The sequence below is a fragment of the Theropithecus gelada genome, chromosome 4 (genome assembly GCF_003255815.1).
Source record: "Theropithecus gelada isolate Dixy chromosome 4, Tgel_1.0, whole genome shotgun sequence".
NCBI lineage: Eukaryota > Metazoa > Chordata > Mammalia > Primates > Cercopithecidae > Theropithecus > Theropithecus gelada.
This window is the reverse complement of record NC_037671.1, coordinates 162,547,894-162,563,017: the sequence shown is the minus strand read 5'-3', so window position 1 is coordinate 162,563,017 and position 15,124 is coordinate 162,547,894. Positions and strand designations below refer to the sequence as shown.

Below are 15,124 nucleotides of genomic sequence, written 5' to 3'. Positions count from 1 at the left end.
AAAAAAAAAAAAAAAAAAAAAAAAAAAAAAAAAAAAAAAAAAAAAAAGCCCGCATAGCCAAAGCAAGACTAAGCAAAAAGAACAAACCTGAAGGCATCACACTACCTAATCTCAAACTATACTATAAAGCCATAGTCACCAAAATAGTGTGGCACTGGTATAAAAATAGGCACATAGACCAATGGAACAGAATAGAGAACCCAGAAATAAACCCAAATACTTAGAGCCAACTGATCTTTGACAAAGCAAACAAAAACATAAAGTGGGGAAAGGACACCCTTTTCAACAAATGGTGCTGGGATAATTGGCTACCCACATGTAGAAGAATGAAACTGGATCCTCATCTCTCACCTTATACAAAAATCAACTTGAGATGGATTAAGAGCTTAAACCTAAGACCTAAAACTGTAAAAATTCTAGAATATAACATTGGAAAAACCCTTCTAGACATTGGCTTAGGCACAGATTTCATGACCAAGAACGTAAAAGCAAATACAATAAAAGCAAAGATAAATAGCTGGGACCTAATTAAAGTAAAGAGCTTTTGCACTGCAAAAGGAGCAATCAGCAGATTAAACAGATAACCCACAGAGTGGGAGAAAATCATCACAATCTATACCTCTGACAAAGGACTAATATCCAGAAATTACAACAGTCAAACAAATCAGCAAGAAAAAACAAACAAACAACCCTATCAAAAAATGGGCTAAGGACATGAACAGACAATTCTCCAAAGAAGAAATACAAATGGCCCAGAAACATATGAAGACATGCTCAACATCACTAATGATCAGGGAAATGCAAATCAAAACCACAATGCGATAGCACCTTACTCCTGCAAGAATGGCCATAATCAAAAAATAAAAAAACAGTAGATGTTGGTGTGGATGCAGTGATCAGGGAACACTTCTACACTGCTGGTGGGAATGTAAACTAGTACAACCATTATGGAAAACAGTGTGGAAATTCCTCATGAATAATTTAAGTTCTTAAATAAAATTTAAGAACTAAAAGTAGAACTACCATTTGATCCAGCAATCCCACTACTGGGTCTCTACCCAGAGGAAAATAAGTCATTATTAAAAAAAAAAAATACTTGCACACACGTTTATGGCAGTACAATTCACAATTGCAAAATCGTGGAACCAACCCAAATGCCCATCAGTCAATGAGTGGAAAAAGAAACTGTAGTATATATGTATAATAGAATACTACTCAACTATAAAAAGGAATGAATTAACAGCATTTGCAGTGACCTGGGTGAGATTAGAGACTATTATTCTAAGTGAAGTAACTCAAGAATGGAAAACCAAATATTATATGTTCTCACTGATATGTGGGAGCTAAGCTATGAGGATGCAAAGACATAAGAATGATACAATGGACTTTGGGGACTTGAGGGGAAGAGTGGGAGGCAGGCGAGGGATAAAATATGGTGCAGTGTTTACTGCTCGGGTAACGGGTGCACCAAAATCTCACAAATCACCACTAAAGAACTTACTCATGTAACTAAATATCCACTGTACCCCAATAACTTATGGAAAAGTAAAACAAAATAATAAAAAATAAAAAATAAAGTGTACCAGAGGTCATCTGCTTCTAGTTTTAAAAAAATTGAGCTCAAAGTACATATCTATAGATGCACCCTGAATTGGAAACATTAATTTGCAACTATTCCATAGCACGACTCAAGTTTCTTAAGATATGCTTAATTCACTGAAATGAGGCCTCGATGCAAGATGTTCTTCAGATGTCTGGAAGGAACCATAGCAATGATGATTTGTGTTTAGCTAATTTGCTATTAGGGTTCCTGTTTCCCAACATCCATAGATTCCAGGGTCCAGGGCCCAGTTCCAGTGTATGGAGGACTTCTGGCAGTCAGTCACCTTACTTTTTCCTGTTCTGGGTGTTGAATTTCCAGGCAAACAGCCAACCATCTGGACTGTGAACCTGATCACTTGCTTTTCTTTTTCTCTTCCCACTCTGCTGTATACATGCTGTACATTTTCAGGATGATGATTTCCCAGTCAACCAGAGGATGACCTAGATCCATATATGCTCATCTCTCCCCCATTCCAGAGACAACCTTCCTTTCCAAATTAGAAAATGAGCTGTGCATGCCACTGTCTGCCACTAGCTCTAAAGTTTGGAGGTCCACATCCCCTAACTAGAATTCTATCAAAGGGAAAGAGAACTACCCATCCACTAGCATCTGGTTGACATCCTTCCTTTACCAAGCTATGGCTACTAATTCATACCTCAAGGAAGAACATCTGGAATACATAAAAAAAATCTTTTCAAATCATTTTATTGTTTTCCTTCTTATTAGAGAAATTTATTAGAAACCCAATATATTTTTCTAATTACAATACAATTACTCTCTCACTGTACAACTACAATAGTATGGCAATAGAGTGTTGTGTATGAAATAGGCTGTTTGGGGAAATCTAACAACCTTTAATAGTTTTATTTTTACAGGAAACCATATTTTGGTTTTCAAATAGCCAAATGTATGCAAGCTTTTGAAACATAATTACAGATGTTATGATTTAAGCTTTCTAACACACATGTATATATGCACATACTTATGGACAAAGGCTGAATGGAAACATGGAAAAAGGAAAACTGTCAATGTGCAAAGTGTTGACAAAATGTTCTCCTTAATAATGTTATTATATTCATTTATGCAATTAAAAATTACCTTAGCAATAGATAACTGCAAAAAAATTGTCATCTCCTCCCTAAAGGTCACCCTTCTGCATAACCATGATACGCTTTTCTATGTTCTCATAACATCTTATATACAAATCTTAATGTAATAGTCTCATTGGAGCATAACGTATAGTTATTTGCTTATGTGTCTATTTTTCCAATTAACTATAATTTATTTAAGGACAGAGATTATCTCTTGTTAGTGTCTGTACACTATACTAGTTCAATAGCACACTGCCATGGAGTAGGTATTTAGCAAATTGTTGAATGAATGAAAAATGAATGAGTAGGTAAATTTCTTCATATGGTGTAGTGGAATTAACACATTCACATACTCAGCCGGTTAGGATAAAAATACATAAATATCATCTACGAAACTTGAAAACTTTGGTCAAAGCAGAAAATAATGTTTTTTGAAGTAGAAATTACAAATAATTTCTAAGTGCATCTGGAGGAAGAGTAAACAAGAGATTTAGGGTTTTGTTCCTTTGGCGTATTCCCTGATTTCAGGCCTCAGATGTTTTCACTTCCTCAAATTTTTGTTTTTGTTTTTGTTTTTGTTTTTGTTTTCTCAGCTTTTCCTGATAAAACTATTTCCTTTCTCCAAGGTTTCAAAGGTTTTGACCTGATCATGTATTACCCGAACCATGAGGACTCTGATGGAAGAGTTATCAATGATGACAACTTTGGTGGAAATGGTCTATAGATTCAGGCAGATATGGCTGCATCACCATCGTATAAGGGAGGAGATAAGACTCCTAGAGGGAAAAAATGTAGGGTAATAGGGTTTGGGACTGAAGAAAGGACCACTGGAAATGTCTATGGTAAAAAGATCTTAATTAAGCAAATGAAATATTATGAACAGAGCAATGTGAATCAGTTAGTTCAGTATTTCCTAAACCTGCTTGATAACAAGTGATCACCAGGAGGTGATCCTCACACCCATATACCCACATCTACCTCTGTGCCTATAGAGCCTTCCTTCCTTCCTTCCTTCCTTCCCTCCCTCCCTCCCTCCCTCCCTCCTTCCTTCCTTCCTTCCTTCCTTCCTTCCTTCCTTCCTTCCTTCCTTCCTTCCTTCCTTCCTTCCCTCCCTCCCTCCCTGCCTCCCTCCCTGCCTCCCTCCTTCCTTCCCTCCCTCCCTCCCTCCCTCCCTTCTAGCATATTCACTAAATGTGAATGTCTATGATGGGAATAAGATTGCTCATCATTGTGTAGGGAGTTAAAGGAAATACAAAATGTAGTCCCAGACTCTACAGGCTACTACTTGATGCAATTTACAAATTTGTAAACTTTCATTGCTGATTTGAGTATTTTACCTAGCTGCATAATCAGGCATGGTGTGTGTGTGTGTGTGTGTGTGTTTCTGTTGTTTTGTTTGCTTGCTTTTTAAACCCTGCTGTAGTTTGGATATGGTTTGTTTGTCCCTATCAAATCTCATGTTGAAATTTGATTCCCAAAGTGGTGGTGTTGAGAGGTGGGGCCTCGTGGGAGGAGCTTATGTCATGGGGTAGACCCCTTGTGAATGGCTTGGTTCTTGTATTAGTCCATTCTTATGCTGCGAATAAAGATATACCCAAAGCCAGGTGTGGTGGCTCATGCCTATAATCCAAACACTTTGGGAGGCCGAGGCAGGCAGATCACCTGAGGTCAGGAGTTTGAGACCAGCCTGACCAACAGGGAGAAACCCCATCTCTACTAAAAATAGGAAAAATTAGCCGAGTGTTGTGGCACATGCCTGTAATCCTAGCTACTTGGGAGGCCAAGGCAGGAGAATTGCTTGAACCTGGGAGGCAGAGGTTGTGGTGAACTGAGATTATGCCATTGCACTCCAGCCTGGACAACAAGAGTGAGACTCTATTTCAAAAAAAAAAAAAAAAAGACATACTTGAGACTGGGTAATTTATAAAGGAAAGAGGTTTAATTCGCTCACAGTCCCACATAGCTAGAGAGGCCTCACAATCCTGGCAGAAGGTAAATGAGGAACAAAGTCAGGTCTTACATGTGGCAGACAAGAGGGTATGTGCAGGGGAACTTCTCTTTATAAAGCTATCAGATCTCATGAGACTTATTCACTATCACAAGAACAGCACAGGAAAGACCCACTCCCATGATTCAGTTGCCTCCCACCGGGTCCCTCCTACAACATGTGAGAATTATGGGAGCTACAATTCAAGACGAGATTTGGGTGGGGACACAGTCAAACCATATCAGTTCTGTTTTCAAGGAATTGAGTGAACTCTTGCTCTCCTGAGACTGGATTGGTTCTGTGGGGAATGGATTAGTTCCTGAGGGGCAGGACTATTATAAAGTCAAGACACCCCTTCGGTTTTGACCCTCTTTGCATGTATCTACTTGCCCTTTAATCTTTTCCACCATATTTTGACACAGCACACAAGCCCTCACCAGAAGCTGAGCAGATGCTGGCACCTTGCTTCTTGTACAGCCTGCAGAACGTGAGCTAAATAAATCTCTTTTAAAAATAAATTACCCAGTCTCAGGTATGCCTTTATAATAACACAAAACATACTAAGTCAAATAGCAATTGAATAATGTTGGATAATCAAGCCGAATCATTAAATCTCTTTAAAAAGTCCCCAATTCTTTTCCACTTGGGAATTTTGAAGGAAAAGTTGAGTATTTTATATATGATAATGCCTTTTCTTAAAAAACTGTTTCTGCAAACTCCAACACTATTTTCACTCTGTGCATTCAGTGTGCTAAGGGAGCATCTTGGAAATCTTTGGTTTGAATTAGCTGTAACTTTAGCTTCTGCCGATATTCTGACCAGCACCCTTTTCATTTTTAGGCCCTTTTTTGATCCAATCAGTCGCTTACTTTTTGAAATTTAAGTTTCTGGGTTGCAAATAAGTAATTTGTATTTGTAACATCATTAATAAATGAATACATGCCTCTACTCGCAATGGATTAAGAGAAAATAAATATAACACTACAAATGGAAGCCTGTGGTAAGGAAGTCTATTGAACTTGAATTGTGTGAGGCCTTCATGTGCCCCTGGATCCTCTCTCATTTATTTATTTTGAGGACAGAGCTAAGCACTAGCAGGTAGTAATACATAACAACTCTGATTAGTGCTAAAAGGTTTGTGAATTTAGTATGAACTCCTCCACCGAATAGTAAACTTGATGAAGGGAAAGACCTGGCCTTACTCCCCAGTACTTGTCAATAGAGAATGGTCACACAGTAGATACACATAGATGTTTGTTGGACTTAAATTTGATTAAGGGATTCCTAGGAATAATTGTTTTCTCTAGGTATGAGTCACAAAAGTGAGGTAATTGGTTCTTAGGTGAGTTATAATTTATTCTCTTTCCACTCCTCCAATACATTGGCGAAAAGCAATAATAACAAGTGTTTGGTTAGCTAGTTTTTCACAGAATTAATCCAGTTTACTGCTTGTAAAACTTTTGTCTCTCTTCATGCATCTTTTCCTAATATGGTAAATAACGCATTTCAGAGAGCGTTTTCTTGACTTGGTTTTACTATTAGTTAATTCTTTTAAAATGTCCCATTTTCACTATCAGAAGTTGTTCACTTCTTGTTGGGAGCTGTGGTTTATTGAGGAGGGGGAGTTCCTTTAAGGCTAGTAATACTTTGGAATCCCCAGGGATGGTCCATGACAAAAGAGATTAGAATTCTGAAGCAACACCCTTCAAACCACAAGTAGTCCGTCTATCATCTGAGTCATAGTCATCAACCAGGTCTGACTGAACATAAAAAGGGGGGAGAAAAGGAAGAAATCCTCATAAAAGTACATTGTACCCAGTAAAAAATTATTGTCATGCTTTAGAATTTTGACAATCAACCCACTGAAACATTTTATACTTAAAATTCCAAAGAGATTGCCATATCAAGTCCCTACCATAAACTTTCCTGTATTATGTTAAGTATTTTTAGTTTTATTAATTTTGTTGAACACCTATTCTTTAAGTTGGTTTATAACTTCCTTGGTGGGTATTTTTTTTTCTTCTGAAGAAATGTTTCTAACATCTCAAGATTCAGATTACTTAAGGTACTTTTTATAGGTATCTACATTCCAATGAAATACAAAAAATTGAATTTATCTGAAAAAACATAAGCCATCAAATCATTTGTCAGAGCTGCTCTATGTGGATGATAGGTCTGCATAGGCTTATAGATCACAGCTATGCACCTTAATCATTGAAGGGGTCCTGGAAGGGAAATTTATGTTATCTTAGAGAGCAACAAAAGCCAGGGGACAATCAAATGAAAATCCTTTTCCTTTCATAAATAACTTAATAATTAGCATTTATGAGAATAGCTGAGTAATTTTGGCTATTAACCAAACCTTTTTTATCCTGTTTTATGGCCCAGGCTTGGCTGACAAGTTGCCGAACCGTGAGTGTATATATAAATATATATATATATATATATATTTTTTTTTTCTTGTTTCAAAACCACCTTTTTTTAGCCTTAGCTTTCATTTTTTATGTGTGTGTGTGTGTGTGTTATCTTTTGCTCTCACAGACAGTCACTCAGAAAAAAAAAAAAAAAAAAAAAATCCTTAATTTGTAAGAAATACAATTTCTTACAAATAATAAATAAAATTCAGGTTCATGAGCCCTGAATTTATATGCCAACTTTAGAGCTTTTTAGCAGTAGGATTTGGGCTACTTACTTAACAGACTCCCTCCTTCCACTCCCCCTCCTCACAAAGTCATCCTTACCTCTAAAATGCAGGTAATTAGACTGACCGCCTAGAGTTGTAATGGGCAGATGTGAAAACATAATGCTAAGTTTCCAGCATCATGGTAGATGAACAGATGGTGATGTCCTCCAGCAGAAAGTCAATGTGGCCTACAAGAAAGGGCAGGGGAGAGGGGCTCCCAAGACCCACATTGAAGTCCTGGCTCTACAACTTACTAGCTGCCCACATTGGGAATTCTCCTAAACCTTCTCTGCATCTCAGTTTCTTCATTTGTAAAATGGGCAGAATATTCCTTAATCTACCTCTCTAAGTGGTTTAAAGGAAATAATTTTGTGAAACTGCCTTATAAAAATGATGAGATGTTAAAATGTTATGAATATGATGACAAAATTTTTGGAGTTAACTTTTTTTCCCTCTGGGGAATAGTATTGTTTCAACTGGAGTTCAATGGTTCCCTTTTGCTGAAGGTAGTGGCATTTCTCTCTTTTTTTTTCTTTTTTCTGAGTGACTCAGTTGGCACTTGTTATGAGCTATCTTGTAGGTTTTCTTTTTTTTTCTTTTCTTTTCTTTTTTTTTGGCACCTCGACTCTGTTTTCATTTTTTCAAGAGTAAGGACCCAATTTTAAACTTTGTGGGCTGCATGCTGAGAGCTCGTAAGTGGAGCTGAAGGGGAAATCCTCCCTGGGGCACCTACTTAGTGTGGGAAGGGCCAGGATTGTGGAGTAGAGCAGAGATGGTTTTCAGAGAGAATAGGAAAGAAAAACAGGAACTTTGATGACATGGAGAAATTCTGAGATGCAGGGGAACATTGAGGGGCTTCCATGGACTTGCCATGATCTTAGCAAGAAAGAAGGCCAACAAGATGAGGGAAAGAGAGTGGAAGGGAGTTGGGATCTTAGGGGCTATATGTCAAAGTGTCATGTTAACAGAATAACCAGTATATAGCTGACACTAAAAAAGTTTCTTAACTTTGAGATGAGTAGAAAATATTATTTCATTATTTCATTATTCATGTCATATAATATTAGCATAGATAATAACATATAATAATAGTAACAGCATGTATTAGGTACTGAGAACAGCCTTACTAAGTAGATGCTATGATTATCCTTATTTTAAAGATGAGAAAACTGAAATTTTGGAAGGAAGTTCTGAAACACTATTGTGGGGCATAGAGTATCAAGTTTAGTAAGGAAAAGTAAAATGATTATAAGAGAGAATCGAGGGTCCAGCTGAAGATGGATGGCATGAGTTTAAGACAAAACTCTCAGCACAATTCCATGTTTACCTCAGCAATGTACTGCAACTTGGTGCAGTTGGTTGAGTTGACTGAGACTTAGAATACAATGGTTAGGAAAACATCAACCTCTTTGCGCTCCACATTGGACTTAATGACTATGAGTCATGTCATACAGAGGAGGCAAGTTTTTCAGTGGAGATAGGAACAACTGAAATATGTTCTTCAGCCTAGTGGAGACAAGTAATTGTCATTGGCCGGTGAGTGTTTGAGATACTTCAAAGCATGGATTGTGCTTCACCCCGCCCTCTCTAGCTAAACTCCTTGGCTAATGGCCTGCATGATCTTAACTTCATTCTGGAAATACTGGTTAAGAGGATTCGGGACAGGCCATTTGGAGGCTGGTGAACCTGACAACCTACGCAACCTACATTTGCACAGCCCAGTTATTTTCTGACTAATGGGTCAGAAAGAGGGAGCAGAAGAGGAGAGAGAAATCTTCACCAAACAAACAGCTGGGCCATCTGGGTGGAGTTGCTTAAGGCAGTCGCAAAAAACCGATCACATCATTTATCTCTCATTTAATAAGGGCAAGGCAGGGATACTAGCTGTGAGACGCTTCTGCTCCGGGAAAGGTAGGAGCATTTGAACAATCTCCCCAGTATAGGGGAAGGGGGACATTGGAGTAGAAGTTGGATTGTTGAGTCACAAACAAATAGGTATCTTTTTATTCTAATTAACTTGAGAAAGAAAGAATTTGGTGTTATATCAACCCAGTGCTTAAACTTTTTGCGTTCATTCTATAAAAACTATTTGTGAAAATTGTGCCATTATGACTTATTTTTTGATCCGGAAAATGGAGCATTCTCTAAAGGGAGCAGATGGATTGATGAGGAGATTCAGAATAGTGTCAATTGTTAGGAAAGAGGGTGTCCCTGTTGGCCTGGGGGTGAGGGGAGAGGCTCTGACAAAGGTGCTTGGTCCCCAGCCACGCTGTATGTGGTTCTTGTCTGCCTGGGTCCATGTGAAGAGACACTGCCAGATTGATTTGGGATGTGTCCTGGGCAGTGAGACTCTTGAAAGTGCGTTGGTTGATTCTAGTGCACAATCCAGTTGAGAACCACTGTTTAGGGAGCAGGGTGCCTAAATTATGACATAAAAAGAGGCTTTTTATGGGAAAGACTCTCTATCTCTCTTCTTTAGCACCAGGAAAGGAACTAGTATTAGTGATAGGAAGTGATAATCAATGGGAAGCCAATTGGGGCTCAAAGGAAAGAAAGCTTTGATGCTTGGTACTGAAATGGAAGTGGCGTGGTAAGTGGAGAAGCCCCTGATGCGGGAGATGATCAAGGAGAAGGTGGACAACCATTGACTGGGAAGGCTGAACTAGCCCAGTGACGGCTAGATAGTGTCAGGAGGACCGGAAGCAACCTCAAGTCCCTTCCCCTTCACTCAGAGCCACTCGGTTTTCTCTCTTTTTCTGTATTGGGTTGGGTTTCCCCATAAAGATTTTCTTTGAAGAAAGAGTCTGCTGAAAAAAAAAACTTTTAAAACCACATAACTAGTTGACCTTTATGGCTATTACCAACCTGAAGTTCTATAGCATTAAATCTTCTCTGATGTTTTCTAAGAAACCAGGCTACTGATTGATCCATTCTTCCAAAGGCCAAGGGGGAAAGGAAGGAGAGCTTAGAAGGGTGGAAAGCATGAGTAGAAGAGGGAGACTTCTGTTAGCTGAGGGCCCTTAACCCTGTCTAGGCTTGGAACCACCTGGGAACTTTTCAGTAAGACACCCTCCCAAACCAGTGATATCAGTCTCTGGGGATATATGCCCGGGTATGGGTATTCATGAAATGCAGCAGAGTTGAGAACCCCTGGCTTAATAGATGGGCACTGAGGAGAATTCTTTTTATACATCGAAGCCAAACATGTTAGACAACCAACACGGCAGTTCTTAAACTCCAGGTGCATCAGAATCACCTAGACTTGTTCAGACAGATCGCTGGGCTCCACCCCCAGAGTTTCTGATTTAGTAGGCCTGTGACAAAGCCAAGAATTTGCATTTTTAACAAGTTCCAGGTGGTGCTGACACTGCTGATCTGGGGAACCACACTTTGAGAACCACTGCTTTAACAAAAGGAATTTACTTTTGACCTTAAAAACAACTCCCTAACATTGGCAAGTAATTGATAGTGTGCACCCTTGTTATGATATGATGAGAATGGCACTTGGCCTCTGTGGTCTCCCTCCCATCAAATGCATTAACCCAGTCTAATCATGAGAAAAACATCAGACAAATCCCAACAGAAGGACATTCTACAACATACCTGACCAGTAATCCTCAGAACTATCAAGGTCAGCAAAGCCAAGGAAAGTCCAAGAAACTGCCACAGTTAAGAGGGCCCTAAGGAGACATGACTACTAAATGCAATGTGGTATCCTGGATGGGATCCTGGAGTAGAAAAAGCACAGTAGGGGCTGGGCGTGGTGACTCACCCCTGTAATCCCAGCACTTTAGGAAGCTGAGGCAAGCAGATCACTTGAGGTAAGGAGTTCGAAGCCAACCTGGCCAAGATGGTGAAACTCCATCTCTGCTAAAAATACAAAAATTAGCTGAGTGTGTTGGTGGGCACCTGTAATCCCAGCTACTTGGGAGACTGAGGCAGAAGAATCACTTAAACCCAGGAGGTGGAGGCTGCAGTGAGCCAAGATCATGCTACTGCACTCCAGTCTGGGCAACAGAGTGAGATTCCATCTCAAAAAAGAAAAGAGAAAAAAGACATTAGGAAAAAACTGAGGAAATAATGTATCAATACTGATTCATTGGTCGTGACAAAGGTACCATATTAATGTAATATGTTAACAATAGGGGAAACTCAGTATTAGGTAGGGAACTCTCTGTACCATTACTGTACTAATTACATTAATTCTATAATTTTAAAACTATTCTAAGATAAGCAGTTTATTTGGAAAAAAAAAAAAGAACTTCCTGACTGCTACAATACAGACCATTCCCGATCGTGGTTATGGAGGAGGTATCTTCAAAAGCATCAAGGTAAAAATATCAAATAATTGTATTTGTTTGAATGAAAACTTATCTGGATATAGGAGGTGAGTTACATAACATACCTTTATCTGTTTTTCTACGTGCTTATGTGACTCAGATGATTGTGTGACTTTGAAATAATTTTTAAGGTCTATACTTTATATATACATATAGCATATAGATATTATACATAATACAAATATAGTATACATATGTGTATCAGCATACTTACAGATGGTATGAAAGATAAGGTAGCTGATGCCTCTCAGTTTATTAGGATGCAGCTGCAGTGGGAATACAATTTTAATTAGAAAAGGTACCTGGCGTAATGACTTAATATTCTTGGTAGACATTTTCAACCTTTTGATTATGCCTATCTGGAAACCATCACAATGGTGGTCTTTCTTTCTCTCTCTTCTTTTGTTTTGCAGTTGCAAGAGAACCTGCTTCAGGTGGTCTAAATGAAAGAGAATCCGAGTCCTGTGCTTAGGTAATATTTAGCTGCTGGTTTATGGTTATAGATGACATTATTCCACTGGCTTCAAGAGGGCACTTCATAAAATTCCTCACTTACTGATTCAAATTTTAATATATCTGTGGAGCACTGTGTGCTCACGGCAGGTGAGGATAGAGGTGAGAAGACCCAGCAACTCCCTGGACATCCATATGTGTTAATCAGCCAGGCATTTACATTGTTTCCCTAACTTGGCTTTAGTTCCCCTCAGCCTTTTGGGTGTTGGTCAGAGATCGTGGTTATGGAGGAGGTGTGTTCAAAAGCATCAAGGAAAAAATATGAAATATTCTGATATTTGATACCAAATATCAAAATTTGCCATGGTGCCCAGCATGGCTCAAGATCAGAAGTGTCAAGCACATCTGGTAAGGGAGATAATAATAATTCAAGGGCAAATGAATTGCCCCATGGACAGTGGATTGCAGTATGGATTTGTTTGGACCACTTATCTTTTCTTTTGAATTGACTTAACTCCTACATTCGTAGGAGATAAGCAGGAAATCAGAAGCACTACTAGGGATTGGCACTGGTCTAAAGGACAGCTCTAAGGAGAAGCTTAGATACCAGATTCATCTTCCATCCAACAGAAGCTCCCCAGGGATAAAACTGCAAGGTTAAATGTGAAACTCAAAATTTGAAGCAAAAGGCTCTCCTCATCTGCACGTTTTTTCTTCCTAAATTGAGCAGTAATACTAGAAACAGAGTCAATTGAACCTTAATAGTTCCTCTGGGGTACCAGGCATCATTCTAATGAACTTGTTTCATCCTCACAGAGGCACAGATAAGGTAAGTAACTTGCCAAAGTTCACACTGCTTGGAGTAGAGTCGGGATTCTAATCTGGCTTGTCTGGCTCCAGAGCCCATGTTCGAACATTAGGCTCATTCTGCCTCTCTTGGAGAAGACACCAGACGTCCCAATCTTGGCTAGCCTGGCTAATCCCAGAGACCTCCACAGTTAAACAAGGTGTAGAAATAGAATGTCCCATCACTTAGCTATACTTCTATCCCTCCCCACTTCTATACAACTACCACTACCATTGCCACCAGCAACTGGTAAATATTGATGGAGCTTCTTTTCTTTGCCAGGCACTATAGAAACAAATTTTTTTAAAAAAGAGACTGCAATCCTGACCTCAGGAGCTACAGAGGAGATAGACACCCAAGCAAATATGCCAACAAAATCCCAAATGGGGTCTAGTAAGGGGGAAAAAAAAAAAAGCTGGCATAGCCAGATGGGCAGGGACTCGCCTTGCTTCAGGGACAAACTTGCAGTAGTGATGAATTCCTTTCATTCTTAGCTTTCCTCCTATTACTTCCCTGATTTCTTTTACTTGCAAATAACATGTCTAAATAGCAGAGACTTGAAGTTCTCTTGCTGAGGTGCTGAGATGTTCAGAAGGGAAGTATCCTGTTTAACCAACAGATCATTTATAGATAAAGAGAGGCTCTAACTTAGCCTTCTTCCAGGGCAGGAATCTTCTGTTCCATATGCAATATCTTCTGGCAGCCTTGTCCTCTTTTTGTCCTTGTCGACTACAATAACAAAAAGCTGTTGCCGAGGCATTGCTATTGACGTGTTACCTTTGAAACCTCCCTCCTGTTATGGAATAAGCCTCTTCCAGATCATGGATCATTATCATCTGGTCTGACAAGCAGCCTTGTTGCCACGGAGACCCGAAGGGATCAGGCGTGGCGTTTGCTTGCATCATCATTCCCTCCGGGGGAACAACAAGGACTCTTTTGCGTCATGCGTGGCTGTCCTGGGGCTGGCTGCCACCAGACTTTCCCTGCGGGTAAAACCTAAACAAATGACCAGCTGCAGATAATATCAAGACTTCTGTTTGATATGTTAATAGTGACAACCACATTTCCACAATTAACAACGGTGGGAAGAAAACACTGTAGTCACCAGACTTGGGAGGAGAGGGTTTGTATTCACATAAACACAACCTCACGTCACTGCTTGCCACCACAAAGGTCTCTGTTCACTGTTTTGTTCTTGAAGATCATCCTTGTGCTCATCCTCTGATCTTGAATTTCTACATAACTTTCTCAGTTTATATGCCCTGTGGCAAGTGCAGCAAGCACTGTTTCCTGTTTCTAAACTTGTAGAAAATCATCCATACATCTTACAGTTGTCAGTTTTAACCAGATAACAGCGGCACTTTGTTGCTGCTTTTTTATCTTTAGCTTAGGTTAACAGGACCTTGGAAGTAAAGTTGTAGATTTATTCAATAGAGTATTCTCAATTAATTTGGCTAGATTTCTACATTATTCAAAACCTAAAAAAGTAGAAATGCATGCTTATATGTTTAAGACCTGAAAAATCCGTGGTGACATCCCAAAATAAATGAAGATTTTAAAACAATAAATGTCTTTTTTTTTTTTTTTTTTGCTCTGTGCTTGGGGAGAAGAAATGAAGGAAACATCAATGTTGCTTTAAGGAATGAGGACCCCAAAAATAAGAATATATAATTATGGCAGATAGGGCATTATTCAGAATTGATGGGGCTGGTGTGCACACAAACATTTTAATAGTTCTAATACTTTATGTACACTCTTGCGATGAAGTGATGACTTCATTAATTGATTGAAGAATATTTATGCAATGCTACTATATGCTAGCTGTAGAACTAAGCTTAGTCTCTTAAGATCTTAACATTCTGAAACTATTAAAATGTGTAATCACCATTTGTAAAAGTAAAATATACTAATCTAATAATTTGGAATGTACATTACAGTAAAAAAAAAAGCGGGGGAACATCCTATAAAATATCACTCAGAGATAACCACCACTTACAGACTGAAGTATATTCCTGCTTTTTGTGGATTGTGTGTGCGTATATATATGTTTAAGCAAAGCTAACAATATACTATTTTTATAATTTGGCACTTTTTTCTTTTGCTTAACTTTATATCATAAC

General features: G+C 38.8%; 1 long non-coding RNA gene across 1 annotated transcript in view; it reads left to right on the top strand.

Moving 5' to 3' along the window:
- Window positions 1-14,568, top strand: part of LOC112623019 — a 43,723-nt gene extending 29,155 nt beyond the window's left edge. The window contains exon 4 of the long non-coding RNA XR_003119070.1: window positions 13,668-14,568. This is a non-coding gene — a long non-coding RNA (uncharacterized LOC112623019). The remainder of the gene's footprint in view (window positions 1-13,667) is intronic.
- Window positions 14,569-15,124: the final 556 nt, after the last annotated feature.